The sequence below is a fragment of the Marmota monax genome, unplaced genomic scaffold (genome assembly GCF_021218885.2).
Source record: "Marmota monax isolate L192 unplaced genomic scaffold, Marmota_monax_Labrador192_F-V1.1 WCK01_AAM20220418_F8-fsc00237, whole genome shotgun sequence".
Lineage (NCBI taxonomy): Eukaryota > Metazoa > Chordata > Mammalia > Rodentia > Sciuridae > Marmota > Marmota monax.
Window position 1 is genome coordinate 183,487 of NW_026694627.1, and position 12,167 is coordinate 195,653.

Below are 12,167 nucleotides of genomic sequence, written 5' to 3' on the forward strand. Positions count from 1 at the left end.
TCTTCACATCCCATCTACCATTAATTATTTCCATGAACTCAGCTTGGCATCCCACCCAGACTAAATCCCGAGGACGCCCAGCTGGGCTGGGGTGCAGCTCAGTGACAGGCAGAGCACCTGCCTCCATGTGCAAGGCTCTGCGTTCAATCCCCCAGGACCAACAAAATTTTTAAATATCAAAGTGCATAAATGCACTCTACTGTCATGTATAACTAATTAAAACAAACAAACAAAAACAACAACAACAACAAAAAAAAAAAACAGAAGGTGCTCAGAACTGGTTAAAATTCTCCCAGTGGGAGAAAGAAGAGGAGGTGAAACTTCCCACACGGGGACACTCTACCAGGATCCAAACAGCAAGAGACACAAAGTTCTGTCCTGCCCTCCCCTCCTGCAGTGCACAGGAGTGGGTGAAGTGGCTAGTCTGGTGAAATTTTTACTAGAAAAGAAAGAATCCGCGGGGCTTCAGGGAACTCTAAGTGTCTTCTACCATAAAGATTATTTTTCTCATTAGGAAACATTTTCTGATACTTTTGTATTAGCAAAAATCCTCTGATGAATGTAAAAACCATAAAACACAACATATTAAAAAATATGAACTGTTGCAAAGACATGCAGGAATGGGAACCTTCATGCATCTTGCTTGCAATGTAAAAGGGTGCACAGCTGCTGTGGGAAACAATTTAGCAGTTCCTACAAAGATGGAGAGGATCATCACATCATCTAGCAACTTCACTTCTGGATACACACACAAGAACTGAACACCGGGGCTCCAGCACCTACATGCACCTACATTCACAGCAGCATTTTCACAACCATCAGAAGGTGAAACAACCCAGAAGTCCATACAGAGATGAATAAACAAATGTGCCGTATGCAGATAGGGAGCACTACTCTCAGCCTTCAAAAGGCAGTCTGATGCAGCCTTCCACACAGTAAGTCCTGGGAGGGCTGCACTAGTGAGCGGATTAAGTCAGACACAGGACAGCTTCTATATGTGTGGTGACTGGAAGACTCAAATTCAAAGAACGGTGGATGGGGGGTTAGCTGGGCACAGCGGCGAACACCTGTGATCCCAGTGGCTCAGGAGGCAGAAGCAGAGAAGACAGCAAGTTCAAAGCCAGCCTCAGCAATGGTGAGACACTAAGCAGCTCAGTGAGACCCTGCCTCTAAAAAAAATATAAAATAGGGCTGGGATGTGGCTCAAGTGGTCAAGTGCCCCTGAGTTCAATTCCCCGTACCCCACTCCAAAACAATGGTGGGTGCCAGCAGGTGAAAGAGGCAGTAAAGGGGAGTTATTGATTAACAGGGGCAGAGCGTCAGTCGGGAATGATGAAAAGCTTTTTTTTTTTTTAAATGTGGTGCTGAGAATGGAACCAGCGCTCTGCACATGTTGGGCGAGCGCTCTACCACTGAGCCCCAGCCCAGCCCCATGAAAAGCTTTTGAGATAAGACAGTGGTGACAGCTCCCTAGCAACATGAATACACTCAATGCCAGTGAACTGTACGATCACTAAAAGTGAACACACAAACTTTTACAATATGTATATTTAACCAAAGTAAAATTAAAAACCTACATAAACACACTCGAAGGCAAAATCTGAAACAATTTTTAAAATCTGGTTTCCTATAAATAGTATGTAAATTAGACGCGTGTTAAAACTATTTCTTGCATTTTAGTTAAATTAACCAATTTTCCAGATCAAGTAATAAAATAAAACAATATACAAGGATGATGGAAAAATTAAAAGACTAGAAACATAATGGGAATCTAAAAACATGTCTGCATGTACATAGCTCACTGGAAACACCTGAATATCTGACACCAAACCTCAATACTCAGAGGACCCTGACAAGCACTGGCATTGCTGGGAGCGGGCATACACCTTGGCCTAAAAACATGTCAAACATCCCACAAGAACGAACTGTTTCCTTGAAGTCTGCAATCCAGATTTAACACCTGTTACCAAAAGAAGCAACTGCCAAGTCAGACTTTAGGCTTCAACAAATAATGAAGAATACATACTTAGGAAATATATCTTTAAAATAAAAATCAGGTGCAGTGACATACACCTATAATCCCAGTGACTTGGGAGGCTGAAACAGGAGGATCTCAAGTTCAAGGATAGCTTTCAATGCATAACAAGACCCTGTCTTGACAAAAAATTAAAACTGCGGGTGTACCTCGGCAGTGGAGTCCCAGGAGGTTCAATCCCCAGTATAACAAATAAACAAATAAAAATCAACTGACACTTATTCCCCCATATCTGTGGACAAATAGAAGTAATTTTGTTTCTCAAAACAAGATTCTGCTTTCTGGAAATGGGTGCACTGGATGACTAGAGACAGAATCAGACAATGCTTCAGACAGGCAAGTGGCTGGATCCCGGAAAGCCGAATTCTTTTCTCTTGGATAAGGAAGCCTCAGTAAGTTGTATTAAAATATGGTTTAGTCAAAACAGACATCAAAGGCCTATTACTTTTCAATAAGACACTTGTTAGAATACACTGTCATTATTTCTGAAAACACATATTTATTCATATTCTCACTTTTCCTTTAATTTCCCAGCAAGAGAAAAGAGAGATGTGTTCCCATTTTACAAATGCAGTGATTCTCCAAGTCACAGAGCCACTACCAGAGTCAACACATGAAACCAGACAACTTTCTGCCGACTGTTGTCTCCCTTCTCTCAGGGCACACACAGGCTCCATCACTGGAACTCCTGGGGCCAGACGGCCAAGTCACAGCAAGAAAGAAAGCACCTTGGAGGTGCCAGCTCAGTGGGGACAGGGGAGGCGGCCTGTTGCTCAGAGCTGTCCACTCTCCTCATGGTGCACCGGGTGACAACAGAATCTCACTGGGCTGCTCTTGGCCGATCCCAAGAGGCCACCTCCCTGGAGAGGGCTCAGTTGGGACCATGCATGGAGCACTGGCAGCTAACTATATTTCCCCTCTCTCTTTCCCAGAATCTGCCAGCCAGCACTCCCCAGAGGGCACAGCAGGCAAGCACAATGCTCTGGTCCTCCAAGAACCAAAGCCATAGAGCTGGTTCTGAGCTCACCACACCACCAGCTGCAGCTCAACCGCAGGGGCTGCGCTCACTGCCTCTTGTGTAGACAAATACCTGATCGAGCACTTACCAGGAAAGTTCCTTTCACCTCTCACCTTTTTCGAATGTTCTCTCCACTTCACATACAAGAGGAAAGCCTCAAGGTGGCACACATCTGTAAGATCATAAGTTTGAGGCCAGCCTGGGCAACTTGGCAAGATGCCGTCTCAAAACACAAAGGACTGGGGTGTGGCTCAGTGGCACAGTGTCTGCCCAGCAGGCACAAGGCCTGGGCTCCATCCCTAGCACAGCAAAGGAGGAAAGGAAAGGTCTGGGCTGGGAATGTAGCTCAGTGGTGGAAAACAAGAGGCTGGCCAGACAAGGTGGCACACAGCTGTAACCCCAGCAATTCAGGAGACTGAGGCAAACTGGAGTCCAGACTGGGCAATTCAGTGAGGCCCTGTCTCAAAACAAAATAAATAAAAAGGGCTGAGAATGCAGCAGAGTACCTGCCTAGCACCTAAAGGCTCTGGGTCTGCCAAAAATCAAAGAAGAGCCCATGAAACAAAAATTTAAAGCAAGAAAAATGGGGCATTTTGTTCTGCACTCAGAAGAAATGCAGCTAGCATGATTTTTATTCTGAACTTCATCAACAACTCCTTGGAACAAAAAGGAAAAAAAAAATCAAGGAAACTGTTGTGGACTCCATAAAACCTTAAATACAAAAAGATGGATCCCAGCCAGGCACGGTGGCCCGTAATCTGTGAACCCAGCTACTGGTAGACTTGAGGCAGGAGGATGGAAAGTTCCAGGCAAGGCTCTCTTTTAAATATAGAAAGGGGGGCTGGGGTTGTGGCTCAGTGGTACAGCGTACGCCTAGCACATGCGAGGCCCTGGGTTCGATCCTGAGCTCCACACAGATAAATAAAATAAAGATATTGTGTTCAACCACAACTAAAAAAAAACAAATATTAAAAAAGGGGGCGGAGGGGGTGACTGGGAATGTGGCTCAGTGGTTAAGTGATCCTGAGTTCAATCTCTTGTACCAAAAAATAAATAAATATAGAAAGGGAAACTGAGCCAAGATGGTTCACAGGTAAGCACAGTGTCAGGCTTTCAGCTCCTCAGTACTTAACACAAGGTACTCACTGTCCCACTGCGCAGCTTGATAATGGAGAGGTGGTGAGGGAGAGGGGGTGATCTCACTGTGTAAGGCAGAAAATCAGTCATCAACAAACAACCCAGAGTATCCGGTCCAGAGATGACCTATCAGACATGTCAGCTGACAGCCACTTCAGTCAGTTAAATTAAGATTAAATGACAGTTCAGTTCCTCAGTGGCACTGGCCAGTTTCAGTGTTCAGAAGCCACATGTACCTATATATAGAACACTCTCATCACCACAAGAAGCTTTATTGGACTACTACAGAGATTAAACTTTATCAAATACATTTATAAAAATCCTCATGACCCCGGAAATTGTAGTGAAAGGATCAAACAAGGGCATATAAGCCAGCAGAGTCCAGCCCAGCTCCCATGAATTCTTCCCATAAAACCTCCAGGGATTCCTGGTCCTAGAGTGCACCTACGGGAAAAAGACCTGGTGGGCAGGCTCCTTGAGAAAAGGAACAAATGTTTCACAGTATGCTAAGGACATACTGTGGGACACAGATTCTCAATATAAATTAATAAAATCCCAAAGAACCCAAACACTCTCAGTGTCAGGAGCAGGCCTCCAGGATCCACTACACCTGCTACCTGCCAGATTGTAGATTTCTTCCTCCCAGAAAAGCACCACTTACATATCTCCACACCACCTAACAAAATGGGACTATACCAGTCTCCCAACACCTCAGTGAAGTTACCTTGGCCTTTTTATTCCCATATTTTTAAAATTTTCAATACCTAAAAGCATGCACCTTCATAATTCAAAAGATGCCAAGAATTTTATATTGCCAGCAGAAATGATTAAACATATTGGTTCATATTGATTCCATCAGTCTCTCCAACATTTTGCAGAGTTATGACCTAATCACTATGAATGCCTCATTACTACTGACATGAATCTCTTTTTCATATTTGCATTTCTTCTTGGACAATTCATCTTCTACTTAGGTCCTAAGTCCATTACCAAACTGATGTCTGATGATGACTCTTAAAATCCAATCCTTGTTCCTTCTTTTGATCCTAATAGTTATTAGTGGATATAACTCCTTAATTACTCAGTTTCGTGTATATGTATTTTAATGAAACACTGTTTCTTTAAACAATTTGATTTTCATTTAAGATTTTAAAACATTTATGACATTCTTTGCTTGTTCTTTCTTGTATTTCAGATACCCCTTCTGCCTGAAGCTTATTCTTTAGAATTTCCTCCTCGTGACACTCTATTTTTCTTTGCTAAAGATTCTTTTCTTGAATAGGAACCTGGTTGGCAACTACTTCCCTGTCTCTGGCGGGTGTGCTCTGGCTTCCACTGTTGCCACTGACAAGTCCCTCCTGCCTCAGCCTTCCCAACAGAACTCATTGCTATTAAGATGCTTTCGTTGTGTTTGGTTTTATACAGCTGCGTTGGGTGTCAAGGTGTGGATTTCTTCTTATTCAATATTACTGCCCTGGGCTGGGGATGTGGCTCAAGCGGTAGCGCGCTCACCTGGCATGCGTGCGGCCCGGGTTCGATCCTCAGCACCACATACAAACAAAGATGTTGTGTCCGCCAAAAACTAAAAAATAAGCATTAAAACAAATTCTCTCTCTCTCTCCTCTCTCACTCTCTTAAAAAAAAAAAAAAAAAAAAAATATTACTGCCCTTCGTCAAGTATGGCACACCAACTATCCGCTCTACAGAGACCTCCCGTTTTCTACTACCTGACCTACAACGAGACTCGATTAAACGTCAGTTCTCCCTTTAAGTCTCTTACCTGTTCATTCTCTCTCATGTTTTCTTCTCTACAGTGAACCATGTTTCTTCTAACTTCCATTTCACTAATTCTCTCTTCATCTTATTTAAAAAAAAAAAATTTTTTTTACTTGTATTTGGACACAACATCTTTATTTTATTTTTTTACGTGGTGCTGAGGATCGAACCCAGGGCCTCACACGTACTAGGCGAGCGCTCTACCGCTGAGCCACAATCTCAGCAGCTGTTTCTTCATCTTTATTACTCTGTCGTTAAAAATCAACCATTAGGTTTTTAATTTTGCTTGTAATTTTCATTTACAAGATTTCTGTTTGCTGACACATCATGTATCATAGTTTGCTACTCCCTAAAGATTTTCAAACCTGTCCCATTTCTTCAAACAAAAATAAGGTTAATTATAGTCTCTGGTAATTCCAAAATCTCAAGTCTTTGTAGGTCCGTTTCTGCTGCTTTGGGTGGTTCCCAGTACTTATTCCCATGTATGCCTATATCTTCAATTCAATTCTGTGTGATCATTTTAAATTTAAAAAAAGAATTATATACACACACACACACAAATGTTGTGTGCGCACTTGTGGATTACGTGTATATATACCCATGTGTCTACACACACGGCTTTAACTCAGTGGTAGAATGCCTGCCTGGCATGCGCGTGAGGGCCGGGGTTTGATCCCCAGCACAGGAAAAACAAAATGTCTGGAAGGAAAGAAGGTCATCCAGGTGTGGGACCACCACCAACCTGGAATCACCACCATGATCCCAGCCCCCGCGGCACTCAAGAGCTGCTGTCCCACACCACAAACAGGATGCAACTGATATGCTTCTCTAGGGTCTCATCTGATTGAAGAGAAGATACTTCTATTTGACCCACGAGTTTTGTGCAGGCTCTAAGCTTTGAGCCTCTCACCCGAAAAAGCTTTCAAAACAAGTTCACGTGAACATGTAAAAGTAATTCCCATTTCCATTATCTGAATTCCCATTCTCTCTTGTGGGTCTGCACACACACACTGGAGACTGACAAGAGTCCTGTGCATTCTAAGCACATGCTTTCCACTGAGCTATGTTTCCATTTTTTCTTTTTTCTTTTTTTTATTATTACTTTTTGGTACTAGGGATTGGACCCGGGGTCACTCAACTACTGAACCATATCCCCAGTTCTTTTTATTTTTTATTTCAGACAGGATCTCACAATTGCTCCAAGCTTTGCTAAGTTGCTGAGGCTGGCTTTGAACTTGCAATCTTCCTGCCTCAGCCTCCCAAGTCACCCATGTCACAGGCATGTGCCACGACACCCAGCTCATTTTCCTTTTACTACCAACCTTTCCTTCAAAATTCCTGTCTTGGCGATTATTTGGTAATTTCACACAAATTTTGTTTTAGAAATTTAGAATATTCTTAGTTATTATTTCAGTAAGAATGACTGTCCCCAACAACTCTGAGAACCTTGCCTTCCATATTCTTTATCCGTAAAACACTATGAATTGGAACTATCAATCTTGGATTACAGGATTATATATTCCCATTTCAAGCCAACTCAAGTGAAAAAGGGAAATTGTATTACTTCATTTAATTATATCTAAAGGCTGCACTGACCCCACACACAGCTTGATCCAAGAACAAAAATATATCATTAGACTCTTCTCCACTCCTTCCCCACAGGGCCTCACTTCTGCAGATGTCACCAGTCGTGACATCTGCATGCATCTTTAAGTTTACTGTACTGCGATTCCAGGCAAAAGACTACTACATCTTCCTGCTAAATTTTCCACAACAGATCTGGACATTTGTGTCTTGAGCCTACCCAAATCCCAATTACCAGTAGCTAGTCACAACAAGACTGCATAGGATATACTGTGATTGACAGGCTAGCTACAGCCCCGTGGACTAGAAGGCAGAGCAGGCCACTGCTATCAAGAGGAAAAGGGATGAAAAATCGCTTATAGGCACCCAAAAAAACCACCAGAAGTCACCCTTATCAACAGGGGTGCGCGCCAGGACCCCCAGAGAGGCCTGCATCTATCTTCCCCGGGTACCAAGCCCCCCTGTTTCCTCCTACTCAGCATACCTACTGTGAGGCAGGAACTGGGCACAGCAGGAGGCTAACGCGGACAGTCCACAGCAAGCAGCCACATGGACCGGCCTCTCCTCTCAGCACACCTGGGGCACTGTACTCACCCTTCTGCCTGCTCTCATCACAGCGGGAGACTGGCTTTGGGTGGCATCCTCTATCCTTAACAACTTTTCCCCCTCTGCGGGGAATGGGCCAGCAGCTTGCTCCTGGGCAGACACACCCTTTGGGCCTTTCAGTCGGAACCTGTTCCTGAACCTGTGCAGCCACCCCTTGCTGGCCGTGAACGGCCTCCTCTCGGGCCCGCCGTCGCGCCTCTCGGGGGACGCCTGGCACAGGTCCTGGTACAGGCTCAGCGCCTTCTGGCGCAGGGCGCTGCCGTCCACAGCCACGCGCCGGCTGCTCATGTCCTCCACCCACAGGCTCAGCGCCTTCTCCATCTTCACCAAGCACTTGTCCCACACGGTGGCCGTTACTTTGGCGTCTGGGGGGCCGCAGAGAAGCTGGCCCGGATCTCCTTCTCCTTCTTCACGATTTCCCGGATGGAGGATTCGTTCTTACTGAAGATCTTGGCCACCTCGGCATAGGACTTCTGCTCCTTCCTGATCAAGTCGAGAACCTTCACCTTTTCGCTCAGTGGCAGCACTTTGCGGCTCCTCTTGGGTGCATCCTCATTGCCGGCCCGGGTGCTCTTGAGCTTGGGCGCCATCGTTAAAAGTGAAGGAGAATTACTGGAACACAAGGCCGGCGACACCTGGGTGACACTGGATAGGGGCCCTGGCAGTGGTGCCACCCCAGGTAGGCCAGGGCTGCCTCCCAACACCCACTGCTGCACCAGAGGCTGGACTTAAGAATGGACTCCTTCTGAAATCTTCCATTTAACAAGTCCAGGCCACAGCTGGCCGCAGGTCCCTGGGACTTGGGGCAGGACGGCGCTCTCAGTCCCAGCGCCTCCTGTCCCGGTTATTCAATTGCCTCCGTTTTTCCATTACCCATTTTTTTTACTCCGTGTTTTCTTTCCCTACTTTGATTTTAATTCTCCTTTATGAGTTTCAAAGATGAGCCTGGTTGGCCTGCTGCCACGCCATTCTTCATCTTCTGCTGGTTCTTCTGCTGGTGGCTAGTGTTTAATAGATGTGGTGAGTTCTTCTATCTCTGAAACAGACTCCGGCCATTCTCCAAGACCTTCCTGGATTTCTCCGTGGAGATCCATTCCAGGGATTAGGTTTATCGTGTCCTTGCTGATCTGATCTGTTGTACCTCAAAACAAGCCCATAATTAATTCCATATCGATTTTTTTATCTGACTATACTTCTGTTTTAATTTATCAATCCTTGCTGTTAATACCAAACACCAAAAAAAAAAGGATTTTATAATGAGCGAAAGGAGAGCACTCTTGAAGATTTTTCACACACCGTCATAACTAACAGAAGCTGAGGTTCTTAATATTTGTGAACATGCTGTTCTCTAAAATACTTCTAATTTTCAATATATTTCTGCCTCAAAACAAATTTCACATTAGACTGGTAAATGAGGAGGTACCATGACACTGATTTTTTTTTTAATTCCTTAAACATTCATGCTGTATTTCTTTGGCATATATTATTTTCAACAAACATTTTTCCATTTCAGATTTACAACAATCATAAATCAACCTCTTTGTTCTAGTATTTTATAAATAAGCAAGCCCAGTCCAGGAAATCTTACTGTTACATATTAACATGCTACATTACATATACTTGATTTTATAAAATGAATCAGAATCCATGTCCATTTCCAAATTGCCATGCATAATAATAAAAGTCAGTTTTTTAAAAAATAATGAACCTGAGGTGAATAATTTATAGTGACTAGAAATATAATACTAAATTCATGGCATCTCATCATGGTTGCAACAAAGTTCATTTCCTTTTTGTCCATAAGGCAAATATTACAGTGGGCAATGAAGAGTGCTTTAATATATCAACATAAATCATGTTGTATAAAGATAACAAACTTAGAATAAGTTATAGTCCATGTACATATGCCAAAATACACTCTACAGTCATGTTTATCTAAAAAGAATTTTTAAGAAAAAGGAATTTGGTTCGAAGACAAAATTAGGAATGTCAGCCCAATCACATATATGAACATGTATGTCATAAAACACTGATGACAGGCAACTGTCAGGCAACATTATGCCCTTTAATAAAAACAGCCATGAGTTTAAACAGTCATTTAAATTAGTAAAATCTTGTACTCACCATCTAAACTGAAGACCCACTCCAACTAGTAGGAAACGCATTTAAATAGCTCACAAACACCGTGATTTCATTTTCTTCTACACAAAGTTCTGCAGACTGTTAAGTTTTCTGTTATTTTTATTTATTATAAGCAATTAAGATCTATCCTGCATATTTACTTAAATGTGGAGAGATAAACTTCAACACTGAAAAATCATAAATACCCTAATTCAATGTTTTGCACTAGAACAATATCAGAACTCAATGCTTTTCTCAATTAACACTGACAAAGTCTTCAAAATTAGCTAAAATAACTACCACTAAGACACTGTCCACAGAAGGAAGACAAAAGACACTGTTTAAGACAGGTGATGAGGTCTGGAGTTGTAGCTAGTGGTAGAACGCTTGCCTCCTACGTGTTGAGGCACTGGATTTGATTCCCAGCACCATATATAAATAAGCAAATAAAATAAAGGTCCATCAACAACTAAAAAAGTATATAAAAAAAAGACTGGTATGATATTCATAATTCCATAAATAATTCAACAGGTTTAAGGGTTTAAAAAAATGGGGAGAGGAGATTTCTGCCAGAAAAATCTCATCCAAATTGAAGGTTCTGACTTCTACTCCAAAAAAATGTCGCATGATATTCCTGTACTGGCAATACCTTCCTCCTGGCCAATATGGAAGGCAGGCCACAATGCCTTGGTTTTCTGGTATCCTCAAGTTGTCTTCCTTCTTCAAGGTCTCGTCTCTAGTTACGTTTTGCAAAACTATAAAACTTAAATTTTACCAATTCAATTTATATTAAGCATCACTAAAGCCAAGTTTCAACAAAAATATTCTTGAATTGTCTCCACTAACAGAAACATCACTAGTGAGAATAAAATAACTTCAAATATCACTTAATTCTACAGTAAAGTCAAATGGAAGTTTAAGCTTTAAAATTTTTATTTTATTTTTTTTTAAAGAGAGAGAGAGAGAGAGAGAGAGAGAGAGAATTTTTAATATTTATTTTTTAGTTCTCGGCAGACACAACATCTTTGTTTGTATGTGCTGTTGAGGATCGAACCCGGGCCACACGCATGCCAGGCGAGCGCGCTACCGCTTGAGCCACATCTCCAGCCCCAGCTTTAAAAATTTTAAACCTTTATTTATAAAAGAAAGTCATTGCTTCAAAATGATGAGCACCCAAAGAAAATCTTAATCTTCATCTACAATGCTCCATATTTTTTCCTAAGATGGTGCCTAAAATGAAAAGGATCTAACTCCACTCACCTGACATTATCCTAAAAAGGTCTCAGTTTCATTAAAATTTGTGGGGGTTTTTGGGAGGGGTGTTTGTTTTTTAGTACCAGGAATTGAATCCAGGGGCACTTAACCTCTGAGCCACATCCTCAGCATTTATATTTTATTTAGAGACAGGGATTCGGTAAGTTACTGAGGCTGGCTTTGAGCTGGTAATCCTCCTCCTACCTCAACTTCAGGAGTAGCTGGGATTATAGACAAGCACCACTGTGCCCTGCTCATTAAAATTAGTTTAAATTATCCTGTAATACTATATTCTAGCAATCTTTTAGGGTGCTGAAAACATTTCCCTCTGGAATTAATGGTACTTAATAGCTAGCTCCATGTTCTACCTTTATAGGTACAAAGTACTAAAGGCCAAAAAAAATTTTTTTAAAAAGGAAATTATCCATCCTTAAAACATTAGTTAATATACTTCCATTTCTTCAGTGTCCATTTGGTAATTTTGTAGAATGTTTTTAAACAATTTTTTAAATTTTAAAATATTTAAGGTAGTTCATTGATCCTACTGGTTTGTCTTTTGAGTGATAGGAAAGAAATTAACCTACTCTCTTCATGTTTACAGAAGACTGACATGTGCCTGACAATGTGCAAGACAGA

General features: G+C 42.1%; 1 protein-coding gene across 10 annotated transcripts in view; it reads right to left on the bottom strand.

The window, feature by feature from the left end:
• The window catches only part of Gtf2i (general transcription factor IIi), a 94,802-nt gene that overhangs the window by 63,667 nt on the left and 18,968 nt on the right, over nucleotides 1-12,167 (bottom strand). The window contains exon 1 of one of the 10 annotated variants that reach the window (XM_058572214.1): nucleotides 8,145-8,270. The exons of the other annotated variants lie outside the window; for them this stretch is intronic. The gene's annotated coding sequence lies outside the window, so the exon portion shown is untranslated. Of the gene's footprint in view, nucleotides 1-8,144; nucleotides 8,271-12,167 lie in introns of those variants that run through there. 10 annotated transcript variants of the gene reach the window in all.